This window comes from Bubalus kerabau, chromosome X (genome assembly GCF_029407905.1).
Source record: "Bubalus kerabau isolate K-KA32 ecotype Philippines breed swamp buffalo chromosome X, PCC_UOA_SB_1v2, whole genome shotgun sequence".
NCBI lineage: Eukaryota > Metazoa > Chordata > Mammalia > Artiodactyla > Bovidae > Bubalus > Bubalus kerabau.
In genome coordinates this window covers 156183021-156203984 of record NC_073647.1, presented here as the reverse complement: position 1 = coordinate 156203984, position 20964 = coordinate 156183021, and the positions used below count along the sequence as shown (strand labels likewise).

At 38.7% G+C, this 20964-nt stretch overlaps 1 protein-coding gene across 6 annotated transcripts in view; it reads right to left on the bottom strand.

Moving 5' to 3' along the window:
• CDKL5 (cyclin dependent kinase like 5) overlaps positions 1-20964 on the bottom strand; it is a 182121-nt gene that overhangs the window by 139664 nt on the left and 21493 nt on the right. Inside the window, exon 1 of one of the 6 annotated variants that reach the window (XM_055565129.1) lies at positions 2858-2907. The exons of the other annotated variants lie outside the window; for them this stretch is intronic. The gene's annotated coding sequence lies outside the window, so the exon portion shown is untranslated. Of the gene's footprint in view, positions 1-2857; positions 2908-20964 lie in introns of those variants that run through there. 6 annotated transcript variants of the gene reach the window in all.

Genomic DNA, 20964 nt, shown 5'->3' with positions numbered 1-20964 from the left:
AAAAATCAAGTAAATTATTATTTCCTCTCTGTTCAGCCTAGCTAGAAGTTATTCTCTATAAATTCTGTGTTCTTTTTTTGGTTAAGATTAACTAATATATACCCATAATAAAAATTTAAAAGGCTAGTCTATAAATTCTTACCTACAACACTTGTATAACATTCATTATACCCTTATTTAAACATTTATTGTTTGCATACATATCTATTTCCTTTAGATAAATCATAATCTCCTAGAAACTAGATATCACAACACGATTATATCTTGTATCTGCATTTCAACTCTTTTCTGCCTCTCAAATGAGAGAGAATAATGATCCACATTTCTACTTTTTGGCTGGCCCATGTGGCATGTGGAATCTTAGTTCCTTGACAAGGGATGGAATCTGCATCCCTTACATTGGAAGCATGGAGTCTTGACAACTGGACCACCAGAGAAGTCCCATGATCCACATTTCTAAAAGAAAGATAAAGGGGAAAGAAATGGGTTTAGGACAAACCATTTTAACAATTCTTAAATAATTAAGAATTGACTATACATATTTATGGGGCTCACAGTAACTGACAGAGGATAAGCTTATAAACAATATTACTGTCAGTTATTATCTGTATGTGGACTATCCACAATACACTGTACTTTACGGTGCCACAGTACTAACTCACTCTTTCAAAAAATTCCATACAAATGATATGTAAAGCCCTCTGAAACACAAACTACCATCTTCTTGTTCAGGGAATCACAGAATCTTGAAGGTATAATAAACCCTACACATTCATTATATGAATGAGAAAACAAAGCTTATACCACAGGTCTCCAAATCAGCTTCTGAGGAGGAGCTCTGCTCTAGCTTAACTGAAGGGCTTTCTCCCCATTCACAACAGAGTAGGTGGGAAAACTAGACAGCTTCCTGGTGACCACAGTGCCTGCTCTTCTGCATGGCATTATCATTTTCCTTGAAATAACTCCCACTTTACTCAATCTAGACACAAGATTCAGTATTTTAAAGAAACCCTTGCACATTCTGTATTTCAAAGCTAGTGGAGGTGATAGAATTCCAGTTGAGCTATTCCAAATCCTGAAAGATGATGCCGTGAAAGTGCTGCACTCAATATGCCAGCAAATTTGGAAAACTCAGCAGTGGCCACAGGACTGGAAAAGGTCAGTTTTCATTCCAATCCCAAAGAAAGGCAGTGCCAAAGAATGCTCAAACTACTGCACAATTGCACTCATCTCACACGCTAGTAAAGTAACGCTCAAAATTCTCCAAGCCAGGCTTCAGCAATATGTGAACCGTGAACTTCCTGATGTTCAAGCTGGTTTTCGAAAAGGCAGAGGAACCAGAGATCAAATTGCCAACATCCACTGGACCATGGAAAAAGCAAGAGAGTTCCAGAAAAACATCTATTTCTGCTTTATTGACTACGCCAAAGCCTTTGACTGTGTGGATCACAATCAACTGTGGAAAATTCTGAAAGAGATGGGAATACCAGACCACCTGACCTGCCTCTTGAGAAATCTGTATGCAGGTCAGGAAGCAACAGTTAGAACTGGACATGAAACAACAGACTGGTTCCAAATAGGAAAAGGAGTACGTCAAGGCTGTATATTGTCACCCTGCTTACTTAACTTCTCTGCAGAGTACATCATGAGAAACGCTGGACTGGAAGAAACACAAGCTGGAATCAAGATTGCCGGGAGAAATATCAATAACCTCAGATATGCAGATGACACCACTCTTATGGCAGAAAGTGAAGAGGAACTAAAAAGCCTCTTGATGAAAGTGAAAGTGGAGAGTGAAAAAGTTGGCTTAAAGCTCAACATTCAGAAACAAAGATCATGGCATCCGGTCCTACCACTTCATGGGAAATAGATGGGGAAACAGTGGAAACAGTGTCAGACTTTATTTTTCTGGGCTCCAAAATCACTGCAGATGGTGACTGCAGCCGTGAAATTAAAAGACACTTACTCCTTGGAAGAAAAGTTATGACCAACCTAGATAGCATATTCAAAAGCAGAGACATTACTTTGCCAACAAAGGTCCGCCTAGTCAAGGCTATGGTTTTTCCTGTGGTCATGTATGGATGTGAGAGTTGGACTGTGAAGAAAGCTGAGCACCGAAGAACTGATGCTTTTGAACTGAGGTGTTGGAGAAGACTCTTGAGAGTCCCTTGGACTGCAAGGAGATCCAACCAGTCCATTCTGAAGGAGATCAACCCTGGGATTTCTTTGAAGGAATGATGCTGAAGCTGAAACTCCAGTACTTTGGCCACCTCATGCAAAGAGTTGACTCATTGGAAAAGACTCTGATGCTGGGAGGGATTGGGGGCAGGAGGGGAAGGGGACGACAGAGGATGAGATGGCTGGATGGCATCACTGACTCGATGGACGTGAGTCTCAGTGAACTCCGGGAGTTGGTGATAGACAGGGAGGCCTGGTGTGCTGTGATTCATGGGGTTGCAAAGAGTCAGACACGACTGAGTGACTTATCTGATCTGATTACCTATTTTTAATTATGCAAACATATGAAATGACTATGTTAATGTAAGCTAGCATATCCTAATAAGTTTTAAAATCAAAAGTGAATTTTCTTTCAGCTTCTACACTTTAATATGTCCTTCTCAGAAGATAAAGTATTATTTCAATAATCCAAGACCAATTAAGATGATGAACAATCAGGCCAAGTGCACTGCTTATTGGCACAAACCCTTCCTCTACCTGGAACCCTCTGTCCATCTTTCTGAGAATACTAACACATCCAGGTGTCAACCTTCATTAATCATGTGACCATGAGCAAATTATTTAGCCTCTTTAAGTCTCTTTTCTCATTCACTAAGAGGGACTAACACTACCTACTTACAGGTGAGGATTCAAGGTTGTATCAGTAGAGCCTCTGATGCACAGCAGCCACTAATAAGAAAATAACTATTATTAGTAATTAAATAAGATTCATTTAAAACAACAGATGACAGAAATAAGAAGGCTAACATCTCAAGAAAGTGGAATTTATCATCTCAATTAATGAGCTTGTGCTTAAAGATATTCCCCAAATGAGACAAGTAATTTATGTCAAGAACCATATGGAATAATAGATTTATGAAATATTACTAGCATTTTAAGAGCAAAATTTTTATTGAAGTAAATAAAGTATTTTTAAAGCAAGTAATATTTCTTGTCGGTTCTGATGACAATTAAATTACCTGCAAAGCACTGTTATTTTATTAAGTTAAACAATATCATTTGGAAATTTTCTACTCAGTCTAAACAATTTAGAACTATGCTACATCTAGAACCACTTCTAAATTGCATTACACTATCAACATTACTGATAATTTACAGTCGTATAAGTAAAGATACCTTCAACTTACTGTATAAAGTCAGCCATCTTCTGCTGTACCAAGACAAAAACCAAGAACTAACAAATCAAAAAGCCATCTATAAGCAGTTGCTGAGGTATATTTTTAAAGCATTTGAGGTGGAAAAAAGCAAATGCACTTCAATTACCTTTAGCCCTAAAAGATTTCATGAAGGAAACCACAGAAACAAGACACACACACAAAGTACAGTCAAAGGATTACACATGGAAGTATTTTTCCTGAGCTATGGAAAATAAAATGAAGCTTCATTTTCAAAACATAAAAATACAGAGAAGAGGTAAGTTACAGAGTTGAAACTCAAAAGAAAAGTGTTATCAATTAATTACTAATGTTAAGAAATTCATTACATGTTAAGAAAACATGATGGTGGCAATGAAGATTATTATTTAGAACTTTCCTAGTGGTTCAGACGGCAAGAAATCTGCCTGCCGATGCAGGAGACCTGGGTTCGATCCCTGGGTCAGGAAGATCCCCTGGAGAAGGAAATGGCAACCCACTCCGGTATTCTTGCCTGGAGAAGCCCATAGACAGAAGAGTCTGGTGGGCTACAGTCCACTGGGTCCCAATGAGTTGGACACAAATGAACCACTTTCAAGGGGGAGGGATAAATTGGGAGATTGGGACTGACATACACACACTACTATATATAAAGTGAAAGTGAAGTCGCTCAGTCATGTCCGACTCTTTGTGACCCTGTGGACTGTGTTCCTGGGATATTCCAGGCAAGAGTACTGGAGTGGGTTGCCATTTCCTTGTCCAGGGGATCTTCCTGACCCAGGGATCGAACCCAGATCTATATATAAAATAGATAACTAATAAGGACCTACTGTATAACACCGGAAACTCTACTCAGTACTCTGCAATGATCTATATGGGAAAAGAATCTAAAAGAGTGGATATATGTCTATGTATGACCAATTCACTTTGCTGAACAGCAGAAACTAACACAACATTGTAAATCAACTATACTCCAATAAAAATTAATTTAAAAAAATATTCTACAACTATGTCTGAGAGGTACATCTAACTTTTCAGAATACTTCAGTCATTATTGATGAATGTTTTTAAAAGAAATTAGAAGAGATTCTCCCAACTCTAGAGAAGAAAAAAAGGAAAATCAAATGGGAAAGAGACAAATGATTCCCCACCCCATTATGGACGGCAGGAAGCAGATAAATGAAAATTCTTTTCAGCACTTTCTATCTTTTATAATGTCCTTACTCCCCTACCCTGTTAGATCATCCTTTAAAGAAAAAAATCAACTAGAAAGTATATTACACGGGCACTGCAGAAGACAGAAGGCAGACTTGGAGCACAAAAGATGTAGTAAGAGTCTGAGAACAGCAAACCAGTTAATTTTGCTGGTTGAATGTATCAACCAAGCTGACAAACTTTTGAAGCTCTGTATTTCAAAGAACATAAATATTCTCAAATTAATATCTCTTGCAAAGGGTTACCTGCTTTTATTCACCATTACTAGAGTGGAGTACGGACATTTCAGAAAGTCTCATGGCATACTCAGTTATTTTTAATCCCAAACCCACCAAAGATTCTATAGTTATCCATACTTAAATTTTGTACCTGTTTTCCTTCACAAGTTTTGAATATTCTCTGGCCTGTAATTCATTTATTGGGATCATAAAACTTTAATAACAAAGAGAGAAATCAGTAGATATGGTATTTTTAGAAAGTTCCTCAGTCATATCCGACTCTTTGTGACTCCATGGACTACAGTCTGCCAGGCTCCTCTGTCCATGGATTTCCCAGGCAAGAATACTGGAGTGGGTTGCCATTTCCTTTTCCAGGGGATAGTGCTGACCCAGGGATTGAACCCGCATCTCCTGCATTAGCAGGAGGATTCTTTACCACTAAGTCACCTGGGAAGCCTGTCCCATAGTTAGCCTACCACATTCAAGGGCAAAAAAACAGCTCACAATTGCCAAGATATACTGCTGTAAGAACCATAATTAAATACCGGACTCAGGTACTGATTGCTGAAGTACTCCTTGTGACTGAAAAAAATTATTATATATGAAAACCCAGCTTCATAAGTAGATAAAATATGCATGGAGTGGAGAAGATCAGGAGATATTCATGCTAATAAATGAACCCTTGTTTTGCAAAAGGAGTCGCCTCATAATTTTTGAAAGGAAAATTCTTAAAGAGTGTTTAAAATTATTCCATCCAGGAAAACTCTGAGAAACAGACTATTTTACAAGATAGTCACTTCCCTGTTACACCAGGTATTTCTTAACAGATCCAAAATAGTTAAAATAGCCCTTGCTTGTTATAATTGCCTCTTGCTGGTCATCTCTGGGCTTCCCTTGTGGCTCAGCTGGTAAAGATTCAACTCTCCAGCTCCATTTTGTTACCAATGAAATTCCACAACCAGGATGGCACAGAACTCCCCCATGGAGATGACCCTGCAGAGGTTGTCTGTTTTAAGCTGCAGTCACTTGCCTGAGACTGCTTGGCATCTGTTGACTGCCTCCCTGACAGCAGCCCACAGACTCCTCCAGCTCACAGAAGCATACTTGACATTGCCAGAGGACAAGCTGCAATGAGACTCTGATTCCTCAGCTGCAACCCACCAAGTTTTCCTCTGTGAAACACCATCTGACATTCCCCATACTGACACTCAAATGCCACTTCTCTCCCCACGCAGTTCTGAGAGCTCTTCCTGCAATTCATCTCCACTGGCACCACACGGCAATACCCAGACAAGCCAATGCCCTCTGCAAAGCGGAGAGCTCCTTGGGCTACCTTGGGTGGGAGGCTTCTAAGAATGATGCTTAAGAAGACAGCACATCAGAGGGAAACTGTGGCTTCACTAGTGACGTCACTACTTTGAGAAATTCTTTAAGCTACTGATAAGTATTAATATATAAGCCCTTGGGATACACATTAAGAGTTCTCACCACTAAAACTAAATTTTAAACATTTAAAACAAACATTTTTATAAGATTTGTTTATACAACCTTTAGGAACATTTATGATGTCTTGTCTGAAAAGATCCTATTACCTTTCTCTGGACTTCATGGCTGTTGAAGTACCCACGGATTTGGGTTTAAATTCAAAGGTAATTAAAAAGTGACAATAGAATACAGTTTTAATTTTTTATTTAAGAAAAATTTCTGCTCCCAATAATGATGCTTGGGTAATTCAGGCAAACACTTCCATTGCTCACAAATAGAAAGCTGGACAAAAATATGACACTTGGGAATGAAGGGGAAAAAACTATTATTCCCAGACTGTATATATAGGAAATCCAAAATAAGCTATGAACTATCAGAAAAACAATGAGTTTACCAAAGCTGAGGAATACAGAAGATAATATTTAAAAATCAACTGTATTTCAATATACCAGCAATAAAGTTAGAAAATGAATTTTTAATATCATTTACAATACAATACAATGCCATGGACTGCGAGGAGATCCAACCAGTCCATTCTGAAGGAAATCAGTCCTGGGTGTTCTTTGGAAGGAATGATGCTAAAGCCGAAACTCCAGCACTTTGGCCACCTCATGGGAAGAGTTGACTCATTGGAAGAGACTCTGATGCTGGGAGGGATTGGGGGCAGGAGGAAGAGGGGATGACAGAGGATGAGATGGATGGATGGCATTACCAACTCAATGGACGTGAGTTTGAGTGAACTCCGGGAGTTGGTGATGGACAGGGAGGCCTGGCGTGCTGCGATTCACGGGGTCACAAAGAGTCGGACATGACTGAGCAACTGAAATGAACTGAACTGAACTGACAATACCATCAAAAATATTAAATTCCTAGAAATAAACAGAAAGAAAAGTAGACATCCTCTACATAGAAAGCTATAGAAAACAGTATTTAAAAAAAAAATTAAAGGACATCTTAATTTTAATTTTAAAAAATGTAAAAAAATTAAATTAAGATGTCCTTTAAAAAAATTAAAGGACATCTTAATTTAATTAATAACATCTTAATTTAAAGTGAAGGGATGTTCCATGTTCTTCAGATTTAACACTGTAAAGATGTCTGCTGCTGCTGCTGCTAAATCACTTCAGTTGTAAAGATGTCAATTCTACCCAAATTGATCTAGAGATCCAACAAAAACCCAAACAATTCTAACAGGCATTTTAATGGAAATTTAAAGGCTGGTTCAAAATGTATTAAGAAACGCAAATGGCCAAGGAAAACAAGACACCTGGAAGAATAACAAAAAGATTTTCTCTCCAGATATCAGGACTTATTATGAAGCACAGTCATTAAGACAGTGTATTAGACAAACAGATTTGAAAGGCAAGAACAGAAAGCACAGAAGTAGATTATACATGTAATGAATGCTTTTTGTACAATAAACCTGTCACTGCAGATCAGTGAGGAAAATGTGATCTTTGCAATAAATGGTGCTAAGACATTTGGAAAAGGAAAAATTAAACTTGACCTATAACTCATACCATACACAAACATTAACTTCAGATGAATTACAGATCTCAATGTAAAAGTCAAAACAATAAAGCTCCTAAAAGATAATGTAGGAATATATCTCTTTATGCATACAACAAGCACCAACTAATAAGGAAAGGAAAGATAAATGAGATATAAAGTACATATAACACACATACACATTTTTTTAATGGTCAATGCATGGTGATAACAAAAAACAAACCAACTTTTAGTCAGTAATTATACTGATTTTAAATTCTTTATAGAAAATGTGCTGTCTGAACTCAGGACATAAAACACCCTTTCTCCCAGTTCTTGATATACTACAACTTGGGGGGAAGGTGTGTAGTGTTTACGTGTTCACCTGGGTCAAGTTACGTAAGTGTTGGCTTTGTGACAATTCCCAGATACCCTGCATACCTTAAGTGTTTATCGTGCTTCACTATAAAATAGTTTAAGAAGTCAACGGTTGCACGTGGCAAAATTTCATTCTTTTTATGGAATATAAGTAGTATTCCTCTGGTGTATGTGTGTGTTTGTGTATATCACAACTTTATCAGTTCATCTGTCTGTGGACACTTAAGTTGCTTCCATCTCAGCTACTGTAAATAATGCTCTTATGAACACTGAGGTGCATGTGTCTTTTTGAATTAGTATTTTCATTTTCTTTGGGTATATATCCTGGAATGGAATTGCTGGATTGTATGCTCAAGCTGATTTAGAAAAGAGCCAACTCATTGGAAAAGACCCTGATGCTGGGAAAGATTGAAGGCAAGAAGAGAAGGGGACAACAGAGGACAAGATGGTTGGACAGCATCACCGACTCAACGGACATGAGTGTGAGCAAGCTCCTGGAGACGGTGAAGGACAGGGAGGCCTGGCGTGCTACAGTCCATGGGGTTGCAAAAAGTCGGATACGACTAAATGATTGAACAACAACATGGTAGTCTACTTTTAGTTTTTTCTTATTTTTAGTTTTTTTGTTATTTGTGGTCTTTTCGATGACAGTAATTCTATCAGGTATGAGGTGATACATCACTATGGTTTTGATTTGCATTTCTCTGATAATTAACAATGATGAGCATCTTTGCATGAGCATGTTGGCCATCTATCTATAGGTCTTCTTTGGAGAAATGTCTATTTAGGTCATCTGCCCATTCTTTAATCAGAGTGCTTGGGTTTTCCCTGATATTAAGTTATATGAGCTGTTTATATATTGTGAATATTACCTTCTTATCAATAATATCATTTGCAAATATTTTCTCCCATTCAGTAAGTTATTTTTGTTTTGTGGATGGAAATTTTACCATTTGTAACAACATGGATGGACTTGGAGAGTATTATGCTTATTGAAGTCAGTCAGAGCAAAACAAATAGTATATGTTGTCATTTATATGTGGAATCTAAAAAAAAAAACAAATACAATGGTGACTATAACAGAAAAGAAACAGCCTTATACATACCTGTACAGAGAACAAACCACTGGGGAAAAGGAAAGGGAAGGGGAAAGACAGAGGTAGGGAAAAGAGGTACAGACTACTATGTATAAAATAAGCAACAAGGATATACTGTACAGCACAGAGAATATAGCCAATATTTTATAATACTATAAATGGAATATAATCTTTAAAAATTGTGAATCACTATGTGTGTACAACAAAAAATATTGTAAAGCAATTATACTCCAATTTTTAAATTTAAGGAAAAAGGTCAATGATTGAGTATGTATACCTCTTAATTTACAAAATAATAAGAGACTAAAGTTGAATTTCCTGTCAGCTACAAATTGGCATGTGGCATCTACTTCTACAAGGATTAAACCATGTGCTGCTACAGCCACTGACTTTCAACACCCCCTGAGAAGAGTTCAAGGTGGGGAGCAGAAATGAGGCCCTCTGTGCTGTGGGAGGTGAGATAACTGACAGAACAGGTCTTCAGATAGATATTTTCAGGAGCCAATTTTATGAGCCCAATTCTCGTATCTCCTCATATCTAGAAAAGCACTAATATCCTTCATGGTGACAACTGCTCCTCGTGACCAGCAGAAATCTTCTGAAAAAAATAATGTGCTTGATTGCATGCATTCCCCCTTCACCAAAATCACATATACACTGACCTTCCCCCTACCTCTTTGGAGAGGTTTTCAGAGGTATCTGAAATGCTACCTCCCAGGCTATAGTCCTCATCTTGCCTCAAATAAAACTTAACTCACAACTCTCACATTGTGCTTTTTTAAGTTGGCAATCCTTAATATGTTAGTATAGCAGTGGCCACAGCCTGGAACGGGTCAGTTTTCATTCCAATTCCAAAGAAGGGCAATACCAAAGAATGTTCAAACTTTCAAATTGTGCTCACTTCACAGGACAGCAAGGTAATGCTCAAAATCCTTCAAGCCAGGCTTCAGCAGTATGTGAACCACGAACTTTCAGATGTACAAGCTGGGTTTAGAAAATGCAGAGGAACCAGAGATTAAATTGCCAACATTCTCTGGATCATAGAGAAAGACAAGGAATTCCAAAAAATATCTACTTCTGCTTCATTGACTATGCTAAAGCCTCTGACTGTGTGTATCACAACAAACTGTGGAAAATTCTCAAAGAGATAGGAATACCAGACCACCTGACCTGCCTCCTGAGAAACCTGTATGTCCAGTTAGAACTGGACATGGAACAACGGACTGGTTCCAAATGAGGAAAGGAGTACGTCAAGGCTGTATATTGTCACCCTGCTAATTTAACTTATATGCAGAGTATATCACGCAAAATGCTGGGCTGGATGAAGCACAAGCTGGAATCAAGATTGCTGGGAGAAATATCAATAACCTCAGATATGCAGATGACACCACCCTTATGGCAGAAAGTGAAGAAGAACTAAAGAGCCTCTTGATGAAAGTGAAAGGGGAGAGTGAAAAAGTTGGCTTAAAGCTCAACATTCAAAAAACTAAGATCATGGCATGCAGTCCCATCACTTCATGGCAAATAAATGGGGAAACAAAAGGAACAGTGACAGACTTCATTTTCTTGGGCTCCAAAATCACTGCAGATGGTGATTGCAGCCATGAAATTAGAAGACACTTGCTCTTTGGAAGGAAAGCTATGACAAACCTGGACAGCATAGGTCCATCTAGTCAAAGCTATGCTTTTTCCTGTAGTCACATACAGATGTGAGAGCTGGACCATAAAGAAGGGTAAGGACCCAAGAACTGATGCTTTTTAATTGCAGTGCTGGAAAAGACTCTTGAGAAGGGGATCAAACCAATCAAGCCTAAAGGAAATCAACTCTGAATATTCATTGAAAGGACCGATGCTAAAGCTGAAGCTCCAATCCTTTGGCCATCTGGATCGGCAAAGAGCCGACTCATTGGAAAAGACCCTGATGCTGGGAAAGATTGAGGGCAAAAGGAAAAGGGGGCAGCAGCGGATGAGATGGTTAGACAGCATCACCAACTCAATGGACATGAATCTGAGCAAACTCTGAGAGATAGTGAAGGACAGGAGAGTCTGGTGTGCTGCAGTCCATGGGGCTGCAGACAGTCAGACAGGACTTAGCCACTTAGTGCTACTTAGTTCTTCCCTGGAGAATCACAGGGATGAGGAAGCCTGGTGGGCTGCCATCTATGGGATCACACAGAGTCAGACACAACTGAAGCGACTTAGCAGCAGCAGCAGCAGTGACTGAACAACAGCAACAATGATATTGTGATAAGAGTAAGAAATACATACTTGGTCTTTGTTCCAGTTTCTGGCACAGCACTCCTAAAACTCTTATTATTTCCTAAGGGATGAGAGCAACAAAGGAGTCTCTTGTTATGGTAATGAGTTGACTTTCAGAAAGCCAATGGGGGTGGTCTGCCAGTGGAGCTAACCACCTGACCAGAGGGTTGGAACTTTCACTCCTACCACCAACCTCTGGGGAGGAGAGGGAGGCTGGGTGCTGGAGAAAGAAATCAATCATCAATGATCTAATCAATCATTCCTACCTAATGAAGCCTCCATAAAAACCCAAAGAGACAAGGTTCGGAGAGCTTCTGTGATGGGGAACTGGTGGAGATTTGGGGAGAGTGGCAGTCTCAGAGAAGGCATGGAAGATCACATCCTGCACTTTCCCCCATACCTTGCCCTATACATCTCCTCCATTTGGCGGGTTCCTGAATATACCCTTTTATCATAAACTGCTAATCTAGGAAGTAAAATACTTCTTTTGAGTTCTGTGAGCTGCTCTAAGAAATTAATCAAACACAAGCAGATCATTAGAAACTCCAATCTACAGCCAGTTAATCAGAAGCCCAGGTGACTTCCTGGACTTGTGACTGGCATCTAAAGGCAGGGGCAGTCCTGTAGGACTCAGCCCTTAACCTGTGGGATCTGATGTTATCTCCAGGTGCGTGTGCATGTGTGCGCTCAGTCGTGTCCAACTCTTTGCAACCCCATGGGCTGTAGCTCACCAGGCTCCTCTGTCCATGGGATTTTCCAGGCAAGAATACTGGAGTGGGTTGTCATTTTCTTCTCCAGGGGATTTTCGCGACCCAGAGATCGAACTCCTGTCTCTTGTGTCTCCTTCCCTGGCATTTGGATTCTGTACCACTGCACCACCTGGGAAGCTATCTCCAGGTGAAGTGAAGTGAAGTGAAGTGAAAGTTGCTCAGTTACATCCGACTCTTTGCAACCCCATGGACTATACAGACCGTGGAATATCTAGGCCAGAATACTGGAGTGAGTAGCCATTCCCTTCTCCAGAGGGTCTTCCCAACCCAGGGATCAAACCCAGGTCTCCCGCATTGCAGGCGGATTCTTTACCAGCTGAGCCACCAGGGAAGCCCAAGAATATGGAGTGGGTAGCCTGTCCCTTCTCCAGTGGATCTTCCTTACCCAGGAATCGAACTGCACCTCCTGCATTGCAGGCAGATTCTTTACCAAGTGTCAAAACTGAGTTGAATTGTAAAACATCCAGCTCATGATGAAGAAATGCTTGGTGGTATAGGAAACATGTACATACACAGAAGATGCAGAATCTTAGTTGATGATCGTAAGTGGAATTGGTTCCAGAACTGTAGTAGCATCTTATAAATCAGTATAACATAAACACTCAAAGAGAAAACAAAAAAGAACAGATATAAACTGGCCTTTCACAAAAGAAATACATCTGTCTAATAAATCTATGAAAACCTGTTCAATCTCACTAGTAATCAATTAAGGAAAAAAAAAAGAGAAATCGCTTTTAAGCTATCATGCTGATAATGATTAAAGTAACTACTCTTTCTTAGGTATGGAAAAATGTGAATTCAAATTCACAGTAGGTAGGAATATAAAGGTTTCTGGAAAGTCAGCTGGTAGTAGGTATCAACATATTAAATATAGGAGTACCATTTGATTAAAAAATCCATCATACTTCTCAAGATTTATGCTAGGGAGACCATCAGACAAATGGACAAAGATGGATGGATACTGCAAAGGTTGTATACTGAAGTGGTATTCATAATAACCAACAACAAAACACAATCTAACATTAGTCAATGTAGGATTGATAAAGTAAATGATATCACATCATATAAATGAAAAATCATAGCACTATCCAAATTATTTAACTATATTTAGTGATATAGAAAAATGGCCATAATACAGTATTTTAAATTAAAAAAATACTATAGAACATGGTGTATTCTGTCAACAAAAAAAGTATTTTTCATAAAATTAAGAAATTAGCAAACTATATTCCACATTTCTGCTTGTCACTTAAGAAATTCACTGGTAGCTAGCTGCCTATTTAAAAGAATTTTAGAACTTGCTATTGGCCTATGTATGAGATCATTTTATGTCCAATATTAATTGGTTCTTATAAAACATCAGAATAACCCTGTCATTCTAATAAAAGACACAATGTTTCACCCTTTTCGTCTAAATATGGTTGGGGATCTTCTTCCCAGAGTAACGTTGGCATACCAGATATCTAAAACTGTTTTGCCCCAAATTTCCTCTGTAACAACTGATATGGACAGGACTTTTTATGACCATATGAAATGAAACTTCACTCTTTACTAACCTTCTGTTTCTCAAATATAAAATCCATCAGTTTCTAAACACATGCCGACCTGGGTACACTCTTTCATGTGTGAAACCTTGACAGGTTGTTCAAGATCAATTTGCATTAGGAATTCTGTTTTTAGAATTGTGTAATTCTATGTATCAGACACTGAGTTTAAATAAACAAATGGATACTCAAATATTTAAACAGAAAAATGTATTGCTTTTCACTGGAAACTGAGATTCAAATGATGCTGCTTTGATCTTCACCTTCCCTCCAGTGGCTGAGTTTCTTACAATGAGCCTGTATCATTCTGGGCAAGAATCTTTTCTTATCTTTAGAAAGAATGATCTTCCTCCGTATCCCACTTTTCATACCATGTGGCACCTCCACCTTCTGCCCACACGGTGTCAGCGGGCACCATCATGCTCTCCCAAAACCAGGTTCAAAGCCTGAGCTTATTCTGAGGCAGCTGCCTTTGTCTAGACACTGACCCAGGTGGCTGTCAAGGCTTATCCAGCCCAGCCACATTGCTCCTAGGCAGCGGTTTCCTTTCAATTCCCCAGGCTACTCCTCTAATTTACCTCACCACTTTCAATTATCTTCCAGTTTGAATTCACCCTATAAAAATCTGTCAGCTTACTCTTCCTAAAGTAAGCCCCCAGAATGTCCCTTCCTCCACTGAAATGGTTCCCCAGCCCCTACATACTCCCATGCTAGTATTCAAGGTCTCTTCTAATTTTGCCTTTGTATTCTCATCACTGCTTTTCTTAAACCCTACTCTTCAACCAAAGGGCAACTGACTTTTCTCCGACCAAGGAAGTGTAGATTACTGGCTCTCAAACTTGAGTGCCATTACAGTGACCCAGCACAGAGAAGCATTCAACAAACATAAGCTCGATAAGGTACCAGAATGTGTGTGTCTCTCCCTCACTGGTATTCTAAGAACAAGGGGCTGGATCTGTAATATTTGTATTTCTAGAACTTATATAGTGCTTAGAATGTAATACACCCTCAATATTTGGTTTTTTAATTGGCATGAGAGTGAAAAGAATGGTGTGGCTATGAGTAACAGTTTGAGGACACCAGCAGCAAAAACTGCTAATCAGAATGTGGAATTAAAGAGAGAACTCTAGTACCATGAACAGAAAATGGAAAGTCTGAAAGAAGGGCTGAGTTTGGGGAGAGAAGTTTAAAAGAAAGGTTCACGGCACTTACTACTCACAAAACTATATACTAGATAGTCTAAGAACTGCAAAGATGCATACTGCTCTCCAAAGTTACAGCCCAGTGGAGGGCATGTATGTATACGACTAGAGTGAAGGGGTGGGGGGAATGCTGTAAAAGGGACACTGATGAAGTGTTATTGACGTGTAGAAGAGAGAAAAGCATATTTCCAGAAGGTTGGGGCTAGGGTTAAAACAATAAAGCACCAAGGACAGAAAGAGGAAGGTGGCCAAAGGCAGAATGTTAAAGACAGCAAATATACTGCAGAGGCAAAGACTGGAAATGGGAGAGGAAAGACTGGGAGTATGTAACAGAAAAGAAGGGAAGAAAGTTGGAAGGCGATCCTGACTATCAAATGCTATAAAGTAGTAAGGTGTAATAGTGAAAGTCGCTCAGTTGTGTCCGACTCTTTGCGACCCCATGGACTATGCAGTCCATGGAATTCTCCAGGCCAGAATACTAGAGTGGGTGGCCTTTCCCTTCTCCAGGGGCTCTCCCCAACGCAGGGATCGAACCCAGGTCTCCCGTGTTGCAGGTGGATTCTTTACCAGCTGAGCCACAAGGGAAGCCCATAAAGTAATACATACATACCCAAAAGCCTTAATTGTTATTACCATTCACAGCCCAGTTCAGGTTCTATCTACTCTCAAACCGCTCAGATTCCTCCAGACTCCAGTTAATTTTGCCTCTCCATAAGTCCCCACTATGCTATTAGGATACACGTGCACAGACAAGAACCACGTATTATTATTTTTTAATTGGAGTACAGTTGATTTACAATGTTGTGTTAGTTTCTGGTATACAACAAAGTGATGCAGTTATACATATATATAAGTTTGCATTTGCTAATCCCAAACTGCCACTCCATCCCTCCCCCACCCATCTCCCCCTTAGCAACCACAAGTCTGTTCTTTATGTCTGTGAGTCTGTTTCATAAATAGGTTCATTTGTGTCATATTTTAGATTCCACATATAAGTGATATCATATAGCATTTGTCTTTATCTGAGTTACTTAGTATCATAATCTTTAGGTTCATCCATGTTGCTGCACATGGCATTATTTCATTCATTTTTGTGGCTGAATCATACTCCATCATATACATACACCACATCTTCTTTATCCACTAGTCTGCTGATGGACCTTTAGATGGTTTCCATGTCTTGGCTATTGTAAATAGTACTGCTATGAACATAGGGGTGCCTGTATCTTTTTTAATTATAGCTTTGTCCAGATATATGCCCAGAAGTGGGAATGCAGAATCATGATAATTCTATTTTTAGTTTTTTAACGAACCTCCATATTCTCCACGGTGGCTGTACCAACTTAGGTTCCCACCAGTAGTGTAGGAGGGTTCACATTTCTCCACACCCTCTCCAGCAAGAACCATGTATTATCAAACTCAATCTACTTCCTTTGTAGACATAAGATAGTATCTCTGACGTACAGAATATAATGCACTCAACTGAGTATAACAATACTAAAATATTTTCTGGACTTTATAGATAATAATAGCTTATTTTCTTATGGCACACCAATGAAAACCACACTTCAGGCAGATTGGGTTGTATCATCTGTTAAAATGGCCAGAACTTCTCTTTCATTCAATTTTTTTAGGCACCAACTATGGATTAGACGTGGTCTACAAAAGCTCCTTGGAGGAGGAACTCATAGAAGAGGAGAACAGATAGGTAAACTAATTACATGTGAGAAATGCAAAAAGATATATGTAAGGTGTCTAACACACCCAGATGAAGCAGAAACTACCTACATCTATGGAAAAGGGGAAACTTCTTAGGGAAGATGCTTCATGGTGATTTTATTTGAACTGAGTGATTTTCTCCAGGCACTCTAACTCAATTACCTCTGTAACATTCAAAAAAAAAACAAAAACAAAAACAAAAAAAAACCAAAAAGCATGTTATTCATGGAAAATGGGCTTTTTGAAATGTATTACAAAAGTCCATTTGCATGTGCACTCAAGCCCTACTGGCCTCCATCATGTCACTTAACAGACCTAACAGTTACCAACTCGTTACCTATAAAACAGATCAGCTGATGCCAACAGAACAAATATTTCTAGCTAATAGATAACTGTTTAGTTCAACTTCACACTTCTGCTCCCTTAAATTGAGATACATGCCTGGCATCCAGAAGTCACCCTGCACTTCTTCCTCCAAACTATTTGGTTTTCAACTAAATAGTATTTAAGTCAATTAAAAGAAAGTTATTGTTCTGTGAAAATTAGGTTGTATGCTATGGCAAGATTCAATAAAAATGATGAGTCACTTTTCAATAAAAATAATGACAGATATGTCTGTCAAATATTAAAAGGAGGAAAAATCTGTGAAAATCTACAATTCAGCACTAAATGCTTTCACTCTGCTTCAAAAAAATTCTGCACTAAATGGTCTAAATTACTGCTCCACTTTCGAGAAATCAAAACTGGACCTATTGCACAGATAGATGGACTTGTACAAGAGAGGTGACACTAAAACTCAGTCATACTCAAAACAAACCTTGTCCTTCAAGTTACTGACAAGGAAACATGCTTTACAGCAAAATATTTCTGTTGTATGTATACTCTTATTACTCAGGACTTCAATAATTTTTTAAATTTAACTTTCCAATTATTGATTTCAATGCATCAAATAAGGGAGTTCCCATCAAAAACATCTTGCCAACACTTATTAAAGTCTCTGCACAATGGCCACCTCTTTCAGGTAACCCTAAGAATATTAACTGCCTCTTCAAAAGAGCCTCAGCTGGGGCTACATTGCTTGTTGGTTTGACCTCAAATCATTTTTAAAAACCAGATTCACTATGGATAATGAAAATTCTATTAATATTTCTTTTGATCTTGATGCTCAAAGAGTGATCTCAGTAAATCACTGAACAGATAGATTTTACAAGATAATATGTGAGAGAAATGGTAGTTGTCCAAAAGGATCTGTGAAAATTCAAGATAAACAATTTAAGAAAAAATAGCATTTCTACCTTGACGGAGGAGAAATAAGTAAGAAATAATTCAATGTATTTGAAAACAAACTAAAGAGGAAAACAAAATATGAAACAAATGAACAAAAATCCAGTTATCACAAATACTAGCATGCATGTTAATTCACTTCAGTGGTGTCTGACTCTTTGCAACCCTATAGACTATAGCCCCCAGATTCCTCTGTCCATGGGATTTTCCAGGCAAGAATACTGGAGTGGGTTGCCATTTTCTCCTCCAGGGAATCTTCCTGACCCAGGGATTGAACCCAAGTGTCTTGGGTCTCCTGCATTGGCAGGGAGATTCGTTACTACTGAGCCACCTGGGAAGCCCATCACAAATGCTAGACTGGTTCTGAAAAGGAGAATGATATTTGCAACTTGATTTTAACATTAATGATACATCAACTACATAATCACCCAATGCCATGACTTATTATATATAAAGGTGTCATTCATGAAACCAGAAAGTACATATCATAATCTTTGTTCTTAAAGTAGTATTAAATTAATGAAACAAAGATGCCATTAGACTGAGATGGCTCTAATGCCTTGATCGCTTCTGTAGCCAAACCAAAACCAAAGCCTCAAGTTCATGAAATCAAAACCTAAGGACAACCAATCACAAACAGCCAACTAGGCTTTAAGCCATAGGCAACAAATAATTTCCTTTCTTTGCCACCACACCTTCTCTGTATAAAACTTTTCCCTGGCTCCTGTCAGCCAAGCACTCCAATCACTGTCCGGTTCAAATCAACCCCACTCCAGTACTCTTGCTTGGAAAATCCCGTGGACGGAGGAGCCTGGTGGGCTGCAGTCCATGGGGTCGCTAAGAGTCGGACACGACTGAGCGACTTCACTTTCACTTTTCACTTGCACGCATTGGAGAAGGAAATGGCAACCCACTCCAGTGTTCTTGCCTGGAGAATCCCAGGGACGGGGGAGCCTGGTGGGCTGCCGCCTATGGGGTTGCACAGAGTCGAACACGACTGAAGTGACTTAGCAGCAGCAGCATCAGTTCAAATCAATCTTTTCTCTCAAAAATTTTAATATACCTCAGTTTATGTTTTAACAGCATCTTACAATTAAATTGTGAAAACTCAGATTAATACGTGAAAATGTTGTGCCCAGAAAGTAAGGTAATTAATTTAATTAAGTTCAATAAACTTACTGGTTTCATTAAGAGTTAAACATTTCAGATCCTAGTTAATACATCAAGACAACAGGCAAGATGAAATGATTCAGATGCATGATTACCAAATGAACTACACAAATCACAGTGGCTATAAATGTGCAAAGCAAAGAGTGCTCCTTTCAGAGTGGGGAGGTTGGGTTTCACACAAGAAAGAGGATTTGAACTAGGACAGGAAAAATGGGTAGGGTTACAGCTGAGTGAGCAAAAAGGGGGGCATATTCCAGCAAAATTGGGCTAAAAACACTTCAGTGTTATTATAAACAATGATGATAGTATTACTGCATTGTTTGCAAAGTGCTTTTGTGTTTACCACTTTACTGACTGGGTATTACAACAACCCAGTGAATTAATTCACATCCCTGAGAATCATACACTTGAAATGAGATAGAAAAAGGTATCCAGTCAAAACTCCTCATTCTAAAAGAGAAGAAACCTGGGTATAGTTAGATTCCATAGGGTTTTTTTTTTTTTTTTTAATGCAAAGTTAAGAAACTTGGATTTCAACCTGTAAACACAGGGAACTTTTTTGGTGTAATAAATTTTGTTATACACTTTTTCTTAACAGAGACTTAACAATGAAAAAAAATTACTTGAATTAGAATATTGGCAAACACAATTCATGGAAAATGGAACATTCATCATCCATTTATTCATTCCACAAATGTTTCCTGAATAAGTACTTTATGCCAGTCACTATACCAGATGGTAGCAATTCAGTAGTGAACAAAACAGACCAGGCCCTGCTCTCATGGAGCTTGAAATCAGAGAGAGAAGCAAAAAATTTCATCAGAACAAAATATTTCAAATGAAAGCTGGTGGCACACTGGGTTCTCAAATGTGATAAAATAATAACAACAGTTAAAACAAATAGTGCTTTTGTGCTAAGCCCTGATCTAGCAGCTTTATTTACATTAATTTGTTTCATCCTCCCAAGAATGCTTCTGGGTCCTTTACTACCAGAAACTTCATATTACCAGTAAGTAGACTAAGAGAGGTTAGTCTCATAAGCAGTAAATGGCAGAACTGGGTCAAATCCAGGCAGTCAAGCTCCAGAATCCCCACACTTAGCCAGCATGCTATGTCCTTAAGAGATAAGCCACAGGGCTTAAAACCATGCTTTGGGAGAACTTCCATACATTGGAGCGATGCTAAATATTTTTATATACATCATCACATTTAATCCTAATGCATTTAAAAGCTAAGAAATCAGTTCCAGAGTCATTAGCACCTTGTCCCTGATCACATAGCTAGGAAGTATTAAGGCCAGAACCAAACTAAGGTTTTTTTACAACTCCCAAAGGCATATTTTTACCTGCGACATTATTTTACAAGACAAAAGTTGTCTGCAAGCCTCACTGAATGCATTCTAAGTAGAAAAACGAAGTGGGAAAACCCAAAATGTGATGAACAGGTCTATCTATTCATAAAATTTATAAAAAGAAATAAATTTAGTAAGCTTAAGGCTAAATGGTGGAGAAGGAAATGACAACCCACTCCAGTAATCTTTCCTGGGAAATCCCATGGACAGAGGAGCCTGGTGGGCTACAGTCCAAGGGGTTGCAAAACAGTCGGACACTCTGTGGCTTTTCTTCATTAATTATTTTAATTGTAGAAGTTGCATCTCCTTATTTTAACTAGAAAATGATGCTCAGTTAACATGAAGAAAATATTAATAAGCTCTCAACCCCTCTCTATTCCTGACTTTCTGATAAAACTAATGTTAAAAGCAAG